Here is a 12,112-nt window from a genome sequence, read left to right on the forward strand (position 1 = left end):
TTATTTTCATGTCTTTGATTTAATGACTTTGAGTGATGAGATTTGGATTGTGTACCTTAAATGGCTGCATGGATGTGTTTATTATTGCTGTGAGAATTTATTGGAATGGATTATTACCTAGATGTGGTGATAAGTTCATTTAATGAAAGGTAAAAAAAAGGGGTGCTTACTTTACAAGCATGGTTTCATATTAAATGGTGATGTTTAGTGTGTTGGCTGCATGTGTGTGTGCTGAATATGTGTGTGTGTGTGCTGAATGTGCATGTGGTGTGTGCCGTGTGTGGTTGTGTGTTTATATGTGTGAATTTGGGGATTCTTGCCCAAATTATAATTATGTGGTAAATTGTGATATTTGTGTGACTTTGTGGTACTTGATTGATGTTTGTGATGTTATGTGTGGGTCATACGCATGATTTCGAAAAGTTGCATTAAAAGGTTTTTAAATTGAAAGATTAATGGAATATCGGGTAATAAACAACTCGGATATAGTGGGCCGGTATCCAACTAGGATGATGTGTGTAGTGGTTTGATCCCCACTTAGTGAAAACGGGCTCGTAACAGGTTTATTACTCAGGTACAGAAATTAATCTTTCACGGATCCGACAAAAACGAAAAGTGTGTTTTTCATGATTTTCGTAAAAAGGGCATTTTAGTCATTTTGCATAAGTACGTGATTTTGTGTGAATGATGTGTTTTCGTGAATTACGTGATTTGACCGATTGTCTTGTGTTGTGGTACGGAACGTGGGTAAGAATGGGTATATAATATTATATGTTATGTATAACGTATTTTCAAAGTTCGATATTACCCGGATTTCTTACTGAGCTTTATAGCTCATATAGATGTCTTTTAATTGCAGGTAGTAGTAGTTCTCAACCGGGATGGGTCGAGTAGCGGATCGAGGTCTTGCCCGGGATTTTGTTGGAAGTTGTACGAGGACCTATGAACGATGCCATATATTTTGGGGTTTTCTTTTGGTGATGTAATATTAAACCGTAACATTTTCTTTTCGTACCTTTTGAACTCATTTTCCGGTATGAATCGTACTTAACTCCGATTATAATATAGTAAGTTTCGTGTTTTGCTATTTTCACGCCTCCATTAGTGAATTCCGATTTATTCACCAAAATAACCTTTCTAAACTCTGATTTCTTCTCGAACCGAAAACCGATAGTGATACTGTAGCACTCGAACGAAAAAATTTCCCCTCGAAACTTGTTTCCAAACGAAAACTTTATTCGGCTAGAGTAACCTAAGAAAAGTTTTTTTTTCGAAAGTGCAAAGTTTTCAATACCCAAAAGAAAATATTTTTGATAATTGCATTTTCGCCCCATTCCAAAGTTTTAAAAATTACAAAGAGATCCTTTGCTTCCGCTAAGTATATAGAATTCCGACAAACCGGTTCGATTTATCGCCCGACTAATAGGGGGGTGCTACAGACAGTGGTATCAGAGCATGGTTCATAGATACTCGTACGAACTTCACGGGTTTAGAGACTACTCGAGACGCGAAGCTCGGACCATCCGGTAAAGTATGTGCATTATTTTCTTTATGTGTTTTAATTGCTTTACTTACTAATGATAATTAATATAGAAATAATGGCGAGACGTATAACCCGAGGAAACTCGAACACTCCCACCAATGAACCACAAGACCCCAATCAAACCATTAACGATCTTTCGAACCTAATCCGTGAACAAGCCCAAAACCACCAACGTCAAATCGAACAACTCCTCCAACGTAACCAAACCGCGCCCCAAATTAATGCGCATCAAGCTATATACGAACGATTCCTCCGAATGAACCCATCCGAATTCCACGGTGGAACCGACCCCACCATAGCCGAAGAGTGGATCAAATCTCTCGAAGTCATATACGACTACATGCAAATGACCGACCGCGATCGCGTGCACTGTGCCATATTTCTACTCCGAAATGAAGCTCGTCACTGGTGGGAAGGAATCAAAGAAGGAACGAACCTCGAAACTTTGCCATGGACTGAATACAAAGTTCAATTCTTCGAAAAATATTTCTCGAAAGACGTGCGAGCCCACAAACTCAAAGAATTTCTCGAACTCCGACAAGGCGACTTACCGATGATCGAATACATTCGCCGTTTCGAACGTGGCTGCCTCTACGCCCCATTCATCGCCCGAGACGCCGAAGAAAAGAAGAACCATTTCATTCGTGGCCTCCAACCAGAAATCCGTAGAGACATTCGTATGTCCGACGCCTCAACTTTCCGCCAACTCGTAGACAAAGCACTCATGGCTGCCCAAGACGAACGAGACATTCAAAACAGCCGCCGACCACAAGGAGTTACTCAACGCCCGTGGAAAAACAACAACTTTGGCAACCGCCCCTTCCGAGGGAAAGGAATGCAGCCCCTCCGCCAACCAACCGGACCACCGCCACCGCCGCCAAGGCCAACCTGCCCAAAGTGTGGAAAGAGTCACTCCGGAGAATGCATACAAGGAACGAGAAGTTGCTTTCGATGCCATCAGCCCGGACACATGGTGAAAGACTGCCCGAAACCTCCACCGAACGTCCCCGGCCGAGTGTTCGCCATGACTCAAGAACAGATTGAGCAAGACCCGTCTATGATAGCAGGTACCATATTTATCCTCGAAGAACCCATTTATGCTCTTATTGATTCCGGCTCTACTCATTCCTTTATATCGAACGACATAATTGCGCACTTAAATCTCGAACCAAATCGACTGAATTACGAATACCGAATCCTCATTCCCTCTGGCGAAGAAATGTGCTCTAACCTAGTCATAATCAATTGTCCAATCCGAGTTCATACTCAAACCATGAATTTCGACCTAATCCTCCTACCGATCCAAAATTTCAAAGTTATACTAGGCATGGATTGGTTAACCAAATTCAAAGCCCAAATCGATTGTGCCTCCAAAACGGTTATCTTTCCTCTTCCGAACGGCAAAACCCTAAAATTCCGAAGTCAGCCCAAGAGCTCGATTCCAATCATATCCGCGATCAAAGCAGTCAAACTCATTCACAAGGGTCATTCCGGCTACTTAGTGGACATTCTAAAATCCGAGTCCGACCCCAAAGCTCAAATTTCCGACATTCGAGCTATCCAAGAATTTCCCGACGTATTTCCCGACGATATTCCCGGACTCCCGCCCGATCGAGAAATCGAGTTCGAAATTAATCTCATTCCCGGAGCTGCGCCAATTTCCAAAGCACCGTACCGTATGGCCCCGATGGAATTGAACGAGCTGAAAGACCAAGTCCAAGAATTGCTCGACAAAGGCTATGTTCGACCCAGCCATTCTCCGTGGGGCGCACCGGTTCTCTTTGTCAAAAAGAAAGACGGATCCCTCCGCCTTTGCATCGATTACCGTGAACTCAACAAAGTCACAATCAAGAATAAATACCCTCTTCCTCGAATTGATGATCTCTTCGACCAACTCCAAGGCTCATCGGTCTTCTCAAAAATCGATCTCCGATCCGGTTACCACCAACTCAAAATCAAAGAATCCGATATCCCCAAAACGGCTTTCAGAACCCGATACGGCCACTATGAATTCGTGGTCATGCCCTTCGGTTTAACCAACGCCCCCGCAGCTTTCATGGACCTTATGAACCGAGTCTTTCATCAATACTTGGACCAGTTCGTGATTGTCTTCATCGACGACATTCTCATCTACTCCAAAACCCAAGAAGATCATATGTCGCACCTTCGTACCGTACTCCAAACCCTTCGATCACATCAACTATACGCCAAGTTCAGCAAATGCGAATTCTGGTTATCGAGTGTGGCTTTCCTTGGTCACATTGTTTCAGAACAAGGAATCTCCGTCGATCCCAGCAAAATAGAAGCCGTGTCAAATTGGTCAATTCCGAAGAACGCGAAGGAAATCCGAAGCTTCCTTGGACTAGCCGGCTACTACCGCAAATTCGTAAAGGATTTCTCAAAGCTTGCCTCTCCACTCACCCGATTAACTCGAAAGGACGTCAAGTACCAATGGACGCCCGAATGCGGCGCCAGTTTTACCGAGTTAAAGGCTCGACTCACATCAGCACCAATTCTCGCACTACCAGAGAAAGTCGGAGAATTCATAGTCTACAGCGACGCCTCGAAATTAGGATTAGGCGCCGTACTCATGCAAAATGGGAAAGTCATTTCCTACGCCTCACGTCAACTCAAAGAGTATGAACGCAATTATCCAACGCACGATCTCGAATTAGCCGCCGTCGTTTTCGCACTCAAGATTTGGCGACACTATCTTTATGGTGAAAAGTGTACCATCTACACCGATCACAAGAGTCTGAAATACTTCTTCACCCAAAAGGACTTGAACATGAGGCAACGAAGATGGCTCGAACTAGTCAAAGATTACGACTGCGAGATACTCTACCACCCCGGCAAAGCAAATGTGGTCGCCGACGCACTTAGCCGCAAATCGATCAACGCCTTCATAGTCCAACCTAACTTGGGAGAATCGATCAGATCAGCCCAACAAAACGATCCGCAAATTCTCAAAATTCGCCACAACCTCGAATCCAATCCCAACTTTCAAATCACCAAAGATGGTCTCGTCCGATTCCAAAATCGCATTTACGTCCCCGATGATCCAAATGTTCGCCAACTCATCTTAACCGAAGCTCACCAAACCACGTACACTTGCCATCCCGGAGAAACCAAAATGTACCAAGACCTTAAAAGGCTCTACTGGTGGCCTGGAATGAAGAAAGACGTGGCCCGATTCGTAGCGGAATGCCTGGTGTGCCAACAAGTCAAAGCAGAACATCAAAGGTCCGGAGGTCTACTTCAATCGAACCTAATTCCGGAATGGAAATGGGAAGCTATCACAATGGACTTCGTGCAAGGATTTCCGAAGACCCAAAGAGGATCCGACGCTATTTGGGTGATCGTTGACCGACTGACCAAAACAGCTCACTTTCTTCCGATCTGAATGACGTTTAGTTTAGAAAAACTAACCGAACTATACGTCCGCGAGATAGTCCGACTCCACGGTGTTCCCGTCTCAATTATTTCCGACCGAGACCCTCGATTTACGTCAAGATTCTGGAAAAGCTTACACGAAACCCTTGGAACGCGATTAAAATTCAGCACCGCCTATCACCCCCAAACCGACGGTCAATCCGAACGAACTATCAAAACCCTAGAAGATCTTCTCCGCGCTTGTATTCTCGACTTTGGAGGAAATTGGGAATCCCGCCTCCCACTAATCGAATTCGCGTACAACAATAGCTTTCACTCGTCAATTGGAATGGCACCCTACGAAGCTCTTTACGGCCGCAAGTGTAGGTCCCCGCTCCATTGGGACGAGATTGGCGAAAGAAAATTTCTTGGTCCCGACCTAGTTCAACAAACCGTCGATATAATCAAAAACATTCGGGAGAAAATGCAAATCGCCCAAAATCGGCAACAAAGCTATGCCAACACCCGAAGGAGAGATCTCGAATTCGAAGTCGGAGACTCCGTATTCTTAAAAGTGGCACCTTTCAAAGGAATTATGCGATTTGGAAAGAAGGGAAAATTAGCACCGCGATATATTGGCCCATTCGAAATTCTCGACAAAGTTGGTACTCGCGCCTACCGACTAGCCTTACCACCCAACTTATCCAACTTTCACAATGTCTTTCACGTTTCGATGCTTCGAAAATATATTCGCAGCCCCGACCATGTATTGAAAACCGAACCGGTCGAACTAAACCCCAACCTATCCTACGAAGAGAAACCTTCCCAAATACTTGATTTCAAAACCAAAACCCTTCGAAACCGAGACCTTAAGTTTGTTAAAATCCTTTGGCAAAACCATACGCCCGAAGAAGCCACGTGGGAACGAGAAGAAGAAATGCGCGAATGTTACCCCGAGTTGTTCAGGTAACAATTTTGGGGACAAAATTTCTTTAAGGGGGGGAGATTGTAACACCCCACCTTTCCAAAAACCCGAAAACCCTAAAACCCGAGACTAATATTTCTAACTTAAGAACCCTTAGGTAATATTATTACGTGATAATATTGATATGACTTACGTGAATTTAATTATATGCATTACGTGAATAATTACGTGCGTTATTATGTGGTGATTTCATGGTATTTATTTTGTGAAATTTGTGAGTGGATATATATGTGTGAATTATGTGATTGAAATACTATGGAATTTCGTGATTTACGTGGTTTATGTGAATAATCGCGTATGTTATTTATTTGATAAATTATTTGAAAATTATGTGGAATATATATATATATATATACATATATATATACATACACGTGCATACATGCATGCATACATATATATACATATATACTAATACTTGCATTGTATGTTAGAGTATATTTACATATATATGATATATTTATTTATGTATGTGTGTGTTATCCGAAATGTGTGTGTGTGTTATCCGAAATGTGTGTGTGTGTTATGCAAGTGGATTTAATTTAAATAAATAAAATTAGTAGGATTTTTGCATGACTTAACACTTGTCATCTTGTGATCATTTCCTTAATCCACACTCAAGATATGAAAATACACTCTTCTAATTCCTTCTTGCAACACATCACCCATTACTTGTCTTCCTCTCCCCCATTCCACCGAGACCTCACCACCACCTCCATTCTTCATCTTCTTCCACCTCATCTCTTGTTTTTCAAAGAAAATGAAAAATTACTCTAAAATTCCCCTATTTAACCAAGGACTTGGAGTAGCCTAAAACATCATTCACCAAGAAAAATATACATCTCACTTGAAAATCCACTCCATCTCCTTCACCATCAAAATAGTTTGGCAAGACCTTGGCATCAACCTTTGAAGCATTTCCTTCGATTTTCCTCCATCTTTTCTTTCGGCTTCTTAAGGTAAGAAATTTCGATTTCTTGCTGCAATTAAAGGGCATCAATAGTATGAAATTGATTTTCATAAAATTTTAAAAGATTGGGAATGATTTCGAAAAATTTGGGGCTTTTTGAAGAAAAATGGAAAATGAGTGTTTCTTGTTAATTTCTTGTTCTTGCATGCATCATCTATGTTGATAGTGGTTAGATACAGCATTTATTGGCCAAAAGCCTTAAAAATTTCAGATTTCAAAAAGGGGTTTTCAAGAAAATGAGATTTTTAACTTTTTGTGGTTGCATGTGTAGATCTTCGAAAGTTTGGGCCAAATCTGTAATTTTTGTAAAGTCAGTCCGAAAAGTGTTTTCAAAACTGTTTTCCAGCATTTATTGAACAAAAATTTCGGATTTAAGAAAGTTTTGTAAGAAAAAGTGGTTTTTGAACTTTTAGTGGTATTGCATGTGAAGATCTAGAGAGTTTGGGGTAAAATATGTAATTTTCGAAATTTCTGCATAAAGTGACTTTTCAACTTCGATTTCTGCATCTAATAAAATAGAATTTCAAATTTGTTAAGGGTTTTTCATGAAAAAGTTGATTTTGAACTTCTAGTGTGGTTGCATGTGTAAATCTTGAAACTTTAGGGTCGAAACTGCAATTTCCAAAAAAATATCTCATTTCTAAAGTTTGGATCTGTTTTCCAGTGAGTATTAAATGGGGAAAAAGTTTTACTTACAAAGATTTCGAAGTAATTAAGATTATAATAGAGTTTTGGATTTTTAAAAGGAAAAAAATGGAATTTTCTAGTTTTTAATTTCAAGAAAATTCGAAACTTTGTGAAAATTCAAAATAATTTCAGAAACCGAAATTTGGGTCAGTTAGGAGTCCTAGTATTTAATTTGGGAATTTTTGGAATTAGTTTGCTATTATTTCGAAATTAGGATAACTTGCATGTCAATTATTATGTTTTGTGCTTTTATTTTCATGTCTTTGATTTAATGACTTTGAGTGATGAGATTTGGATTGTGTACCTTAAATGGCTGCATGGATGTGTTTATTATTGCTGTGAGAATTTATTGGAATGGATTATTACCTAGATGTGGTGATAAGTTCATTTAATGAAAGGTAAAAAAAAGGGGTGCTTACTTTACAAGCATGGTTTCATATTAAATGGTGATGTTTAGTGTGTTGGCTGCATGTGTGTGTGCTGAATATGTGTGTGTGTGTGCTGAATGTGCATGTGGGGTGTGCCGTGTGTGGTTGTGTGTTTATATGTGTGAATTTGGGGATTCTTGCCCAAATTATAATTATGTGGTAAATTGTGATATTTGTGTGACTTTGTGGTACTTGATTGATGTTTGTGATGTTATGTGTGGGTCATACGCATGATTTCGAAAAGTTGCATTAAAAGGTTTTTAAATTGAAAGATTAATGGAATATCGGGTAATAAACAACTCGGATATAGTGGGCCGGTATCCAACTAGGATGATGTGTGTAGTGGTTTGATCCCCACTTAGTGAAAACGGGCTCGTAACAGGTTTATTACTCAGGTACAGAAATTAATCTTTCACGGATCCGACAAAAACGAAAAGTGTGTTTTTCATGATTTTCGTAAAAAGGGCATTTTAGTCATTTTGCATAAGTACGTGATTTTGTGTGAATGATGTGTTTTCGTGAATTACGTGATTTGACCGATTGTCTTGTGTTGTGGTACGGAACGTGGGTAAGAATGGGTATATAATATTATATGTTATGTATAACGTATTTTCAAAGTTCGATATTACCCGGATTTCTTACTGAGCTTTATAGCTCATATAGATGTCTTTTAATTGCAGGTAGTAGTAGTTCTCAACCGGGATGGGTCGAGTAGCGGATCGAGGTCTTGCCCGGGATTTTGTTGGAAGTTGTACGAGGACCTATGAACGATGCCATATATTTTGGGGTTTTCTTTTGGTGATGTAATATTAAACCGTAACATTTTCTTTTCGTACCTTTTGAACTCATTTTCCGGTATGAATCGTACTTAACTCCGATTATAATATAGTAAGTTTCGTGTTTTGCTATTTTCACGCCTCCATTAGTGAATTCCGATTTATTCACCAAAATAACCTTTCTAAACTCTGATTTCTTCTCGAACCGAAAACCGATAGTGATACTGTAGCACTCGAACGAAAAAATTTCCCCTCGAAACTTGTTTCCAAACGAAAACTTTATTCGGCTAGAGTAACCTAAGAAAAGTTTTTTTTTCGAAGGTGCAAAGTTTTCAATACCCAAAAGAAAATATTTTTGATAATTGCATTTTCGCCCCATTCCAAAGTTTTAAAAATTACAAAGAGATCCTTTGCTTCCGCTAAGTATATAGAATTCCGATAAACCGGTTCGATTTATCGCCCGACTAATAGGGGGGTGCTACAAGCAAACGGCCGGTGGTAGGGTTCCGGCGGAATTGACGGCTAGGGTTTTCCCAAAATCTTGACGGCTAGGGTTTCGTGGCCGGTGTTGGGCCGCTAAACGGGCCTTAGGGTTAGGGTTTGTAGACCGGTGGTGAGCGGCTAGGGTCACCGGCCGGTGGGGGCGATTCGTGGTTGGTGTGCGCGGCTAGGGTTTCTCGTGGCCGGCGTGGGCGGCTAGGGTTTCTCGTGGGCTTGGCGGATTGGGCTTGGGTAGGGCGATACAAGGGGTTAGGGTTTGACGGCCACCATGGCCAGGAAGAAGACCACGGCTGTTGCCGGGAAAGGGAAGGCTGCGGAGGGAACGGGTGCGGAAGGAATGACGGCTATGGCCGGAAAAGGGAAAGGTGCTACGGGCGCTGGGGAATGAGTGGTCCCGGCCCCCGCCGGGGCAACATCGGTCACAATTCCGACCGTGGCCACGACGACAGCCACAATTCCACATGCCGAAACATCAATGGCAGGTGAAATTCGTGGATCTACAACGGGAAAACAATCCGGCGATGGCGAACGAGTGAATTGGGCTCAATTCTTCAAAGGACGGCCGCCACCACCGGAGAATCTTGCACTGGACTCAGTGAACGGCTTGGACGATACAAACGTGCTCCAATTTGATGAAGAAGACGAGACAGATTGGGGAACGAAGGGCGTATTTTTGGCCGTCGCTTATTTTACGGGGAAATTCCCCGGAGTTGAGGCAATACGCGCGATAAAGGCTCAATGGGAGGTCCCGGTGAAGTTTCAGATCCATCCTACGGGGTGGATTGTGTTCAAATTCACAACGGACCAAGATCGTTCGAAGGTGGTGGAGATGGGGAAGTACGAGCATGGCCTAGCGACGCTATACATTCGCACCATGCCGGAGTTTTTCAATTTCGACATCAACGACATGATGTTTGTACCGGTTTGGGTGATCATCCGCAATATCTCTGTGGAACTCTACAACAAAAAGGCGTTGAGTAAGATCGCTCAGAAGATTGGCAAACCGGTGCAAATGGACAAAGTTACGAGTGAGATGGGGAGACTGGGTTTCGCTAGGCTGCAAGTGGAGGTGGACGCTTCAAAACCCCTACGACGATCGCTCACACTGATCAATGCGAAAGGCAAAAGCTATGAGGCCCCAATTGAATATAGCTATGAACCGGTGTTTTGTGCAAAATGCCAAACCCTTACGCATAAGACGGACCAATGTAGAGCAGAGGCGGTGGTGAAGCGGGGACGAAGCCGTAAACCCAAACCGGTGGTGAGTGTTGCACAAGATCCACCGGCGACCACAGTATGGGCCGGCAAACGGACGGTGCTTGCTACGGATCCGGAGTGTGAAAAAGAGGAGGAGGCCGTTGATGCTGTAGAGACCGTGGGTGATGAGGCGGCCGTGGATGATGATGTGGATGGTGTTTCGGAGGATGGATCGACTGAATGCTATGCAGCGGATGAGGATGACCGGGGTTCATTGGTGGAATTTAATGCCCTACACTCCCCCAAATCCCCGGGGACGGCCCCCAAGTCGAAGTTTACAATCAAAAAGAAGTTTCTCCCTTCGACTGCAATTTTGCTACCTAAGGACGTGGACTTAGGGGTGGAAGTTGAGTCGAAGTTTGTTCGTGTTGAGAGTGAGGATGCAGAGCCGCGGGGGGGCCTCAAACCCCCAAAGGCGAAATGATTGTGGGATGTTGGAATGTGAGGGGGTTGCTCAACTCCCTCACGCAGACGGAGGTCGGGGACCTCCTTGGTAAGCATAAACTTTCGGTTTGTGGCTTATTGGAGACGAAGATTTGGGACCCGGGAACGCTGAGTTCGATCGTGGAACGACGGTTCCGGCATTGGAAGAAGGCCGACAATTTTCACCTCCACACGGCAGGCCGGATCCTAGTTATTTGGAACCCGGATGAGGCACATGTGGAAGTTCTTGGTATGACGTCGCAGGTGATCCATTGCAAGGTAACGTGTTTGGTCACCCAACGACTATTCTACGCTAGCTTTGTGTATGGACTTTTCACACCGGTTACAAGACGGCCACTATGGCAATCATTAGTGGATTTTGGGTCGAACCTAACCGAACCGTGGCTTTGCTTGGGTGATTTTAATGTGGTGCTGAAGCCTGAAGAGAAATCGGGAGGAAACTTGATGACTCCCTATTTGTTGAACGATATACAGACATGCTTTCGACTAAGTGGACTTGAGGACTTACCCTCGACAGGGTTTCATTACACGTGGACGAACCATACGGTGTGGAGCAAGCTTGACCGTGCGCTTGTAAATCAAACGTGGCGCGACGTGTTTGAGGGAAGCTCGGCACAATTCCTTCCGTTTGGGGGGGTGTCGGACCACTCTTTGGTGATTGTGCGATTAGGTGGAACCGAACCCCTGGCATCTCGGCCTTTTCGTTTCTTCAACATGTGGACTCAGCACGACGATTTTCAACGAGAAGTTAAGGAGACTTGGACGGCGAATTACCGGGGCAGCCGTCAGTGGGCCGTATGCAAGAACCTCAAGGCCCTAAAGCATCCACTTAAGCGTTTCAACAGGCGAGAGTTCGGGCATATATCTGAACGGGTGAAACGTGTGGGAGGAGAGCTCGAGGAAATCCTGCAAAATTTTCACAACGACCCCCATAATCAACAACTGTGTGGGGAGATGATGGCTAAAGTGGAGCAATTTCGCCTCTTGGCGAGAGCAGAGAAGAGTTTTTTATACCAAAAGGCGAAGCTTCACCATTTGCGAGATTCGGATCGCACGACGAAGTTTTTCCATGGGATTGCGAAGCGAAATGCCAAACGAAATAACATTACAGTGCTTCGCAGGGAAGATGGTACGCTCACAACCTCAAGG

At 43.3% G+C, this 12,112-nt stretch overlaps 2 long non-coding RNA genes across 2 annotated transcripts in view; both read left to right on the forward strand.

Annotated features, from left to right (window-relative positions):
* Positions 1-1,087, forward strand: part of LOC148772347 (uncharacterized) — a 2,338-nt gene extending 1,251 nt beyond the window's left edge. The window contains exon 2 of the long non-coding RNA XR_016035189.1: positions 860-1,087. This is a non-coding gene — a long non-coding RNA (uncharacterized LOC148772347). The remainder of the gene's footprint in view (positions 1-859) is intronic.
* A 5,468-nt stretch (positions 1,088-6,555) lies between these two features.
* Positions 6,556-8,893, forward strand: LOC148772348 (uncharacterized). The gene is made up of 2 exons (XR_016035187.1): positions 6,556-6,859; positions 8,666-8,893. It is a non-coding gene; the product is annotated as an uncharacterized LOC148772348 (long non-coding RNA).
* The last annotated feature ends 3,219 nt before the right edge of the window (positions 8,894-12,112 follow it).

Source organism: Erythranthe guttata, chromosome 2 (genome assembly GCF_056151865.1).
Source record: "Erythranthe guttata isolate IM_541 chromosome 2, IM_541, whole genome shotgun sequence".
Taxonomy (NCBI): Eukaryota; Viridiplantae; Streptophyta; class Magnoliopsida; order Lamiales; family Phrymaceae; genus Erythranthe; species Erythranthe guttata.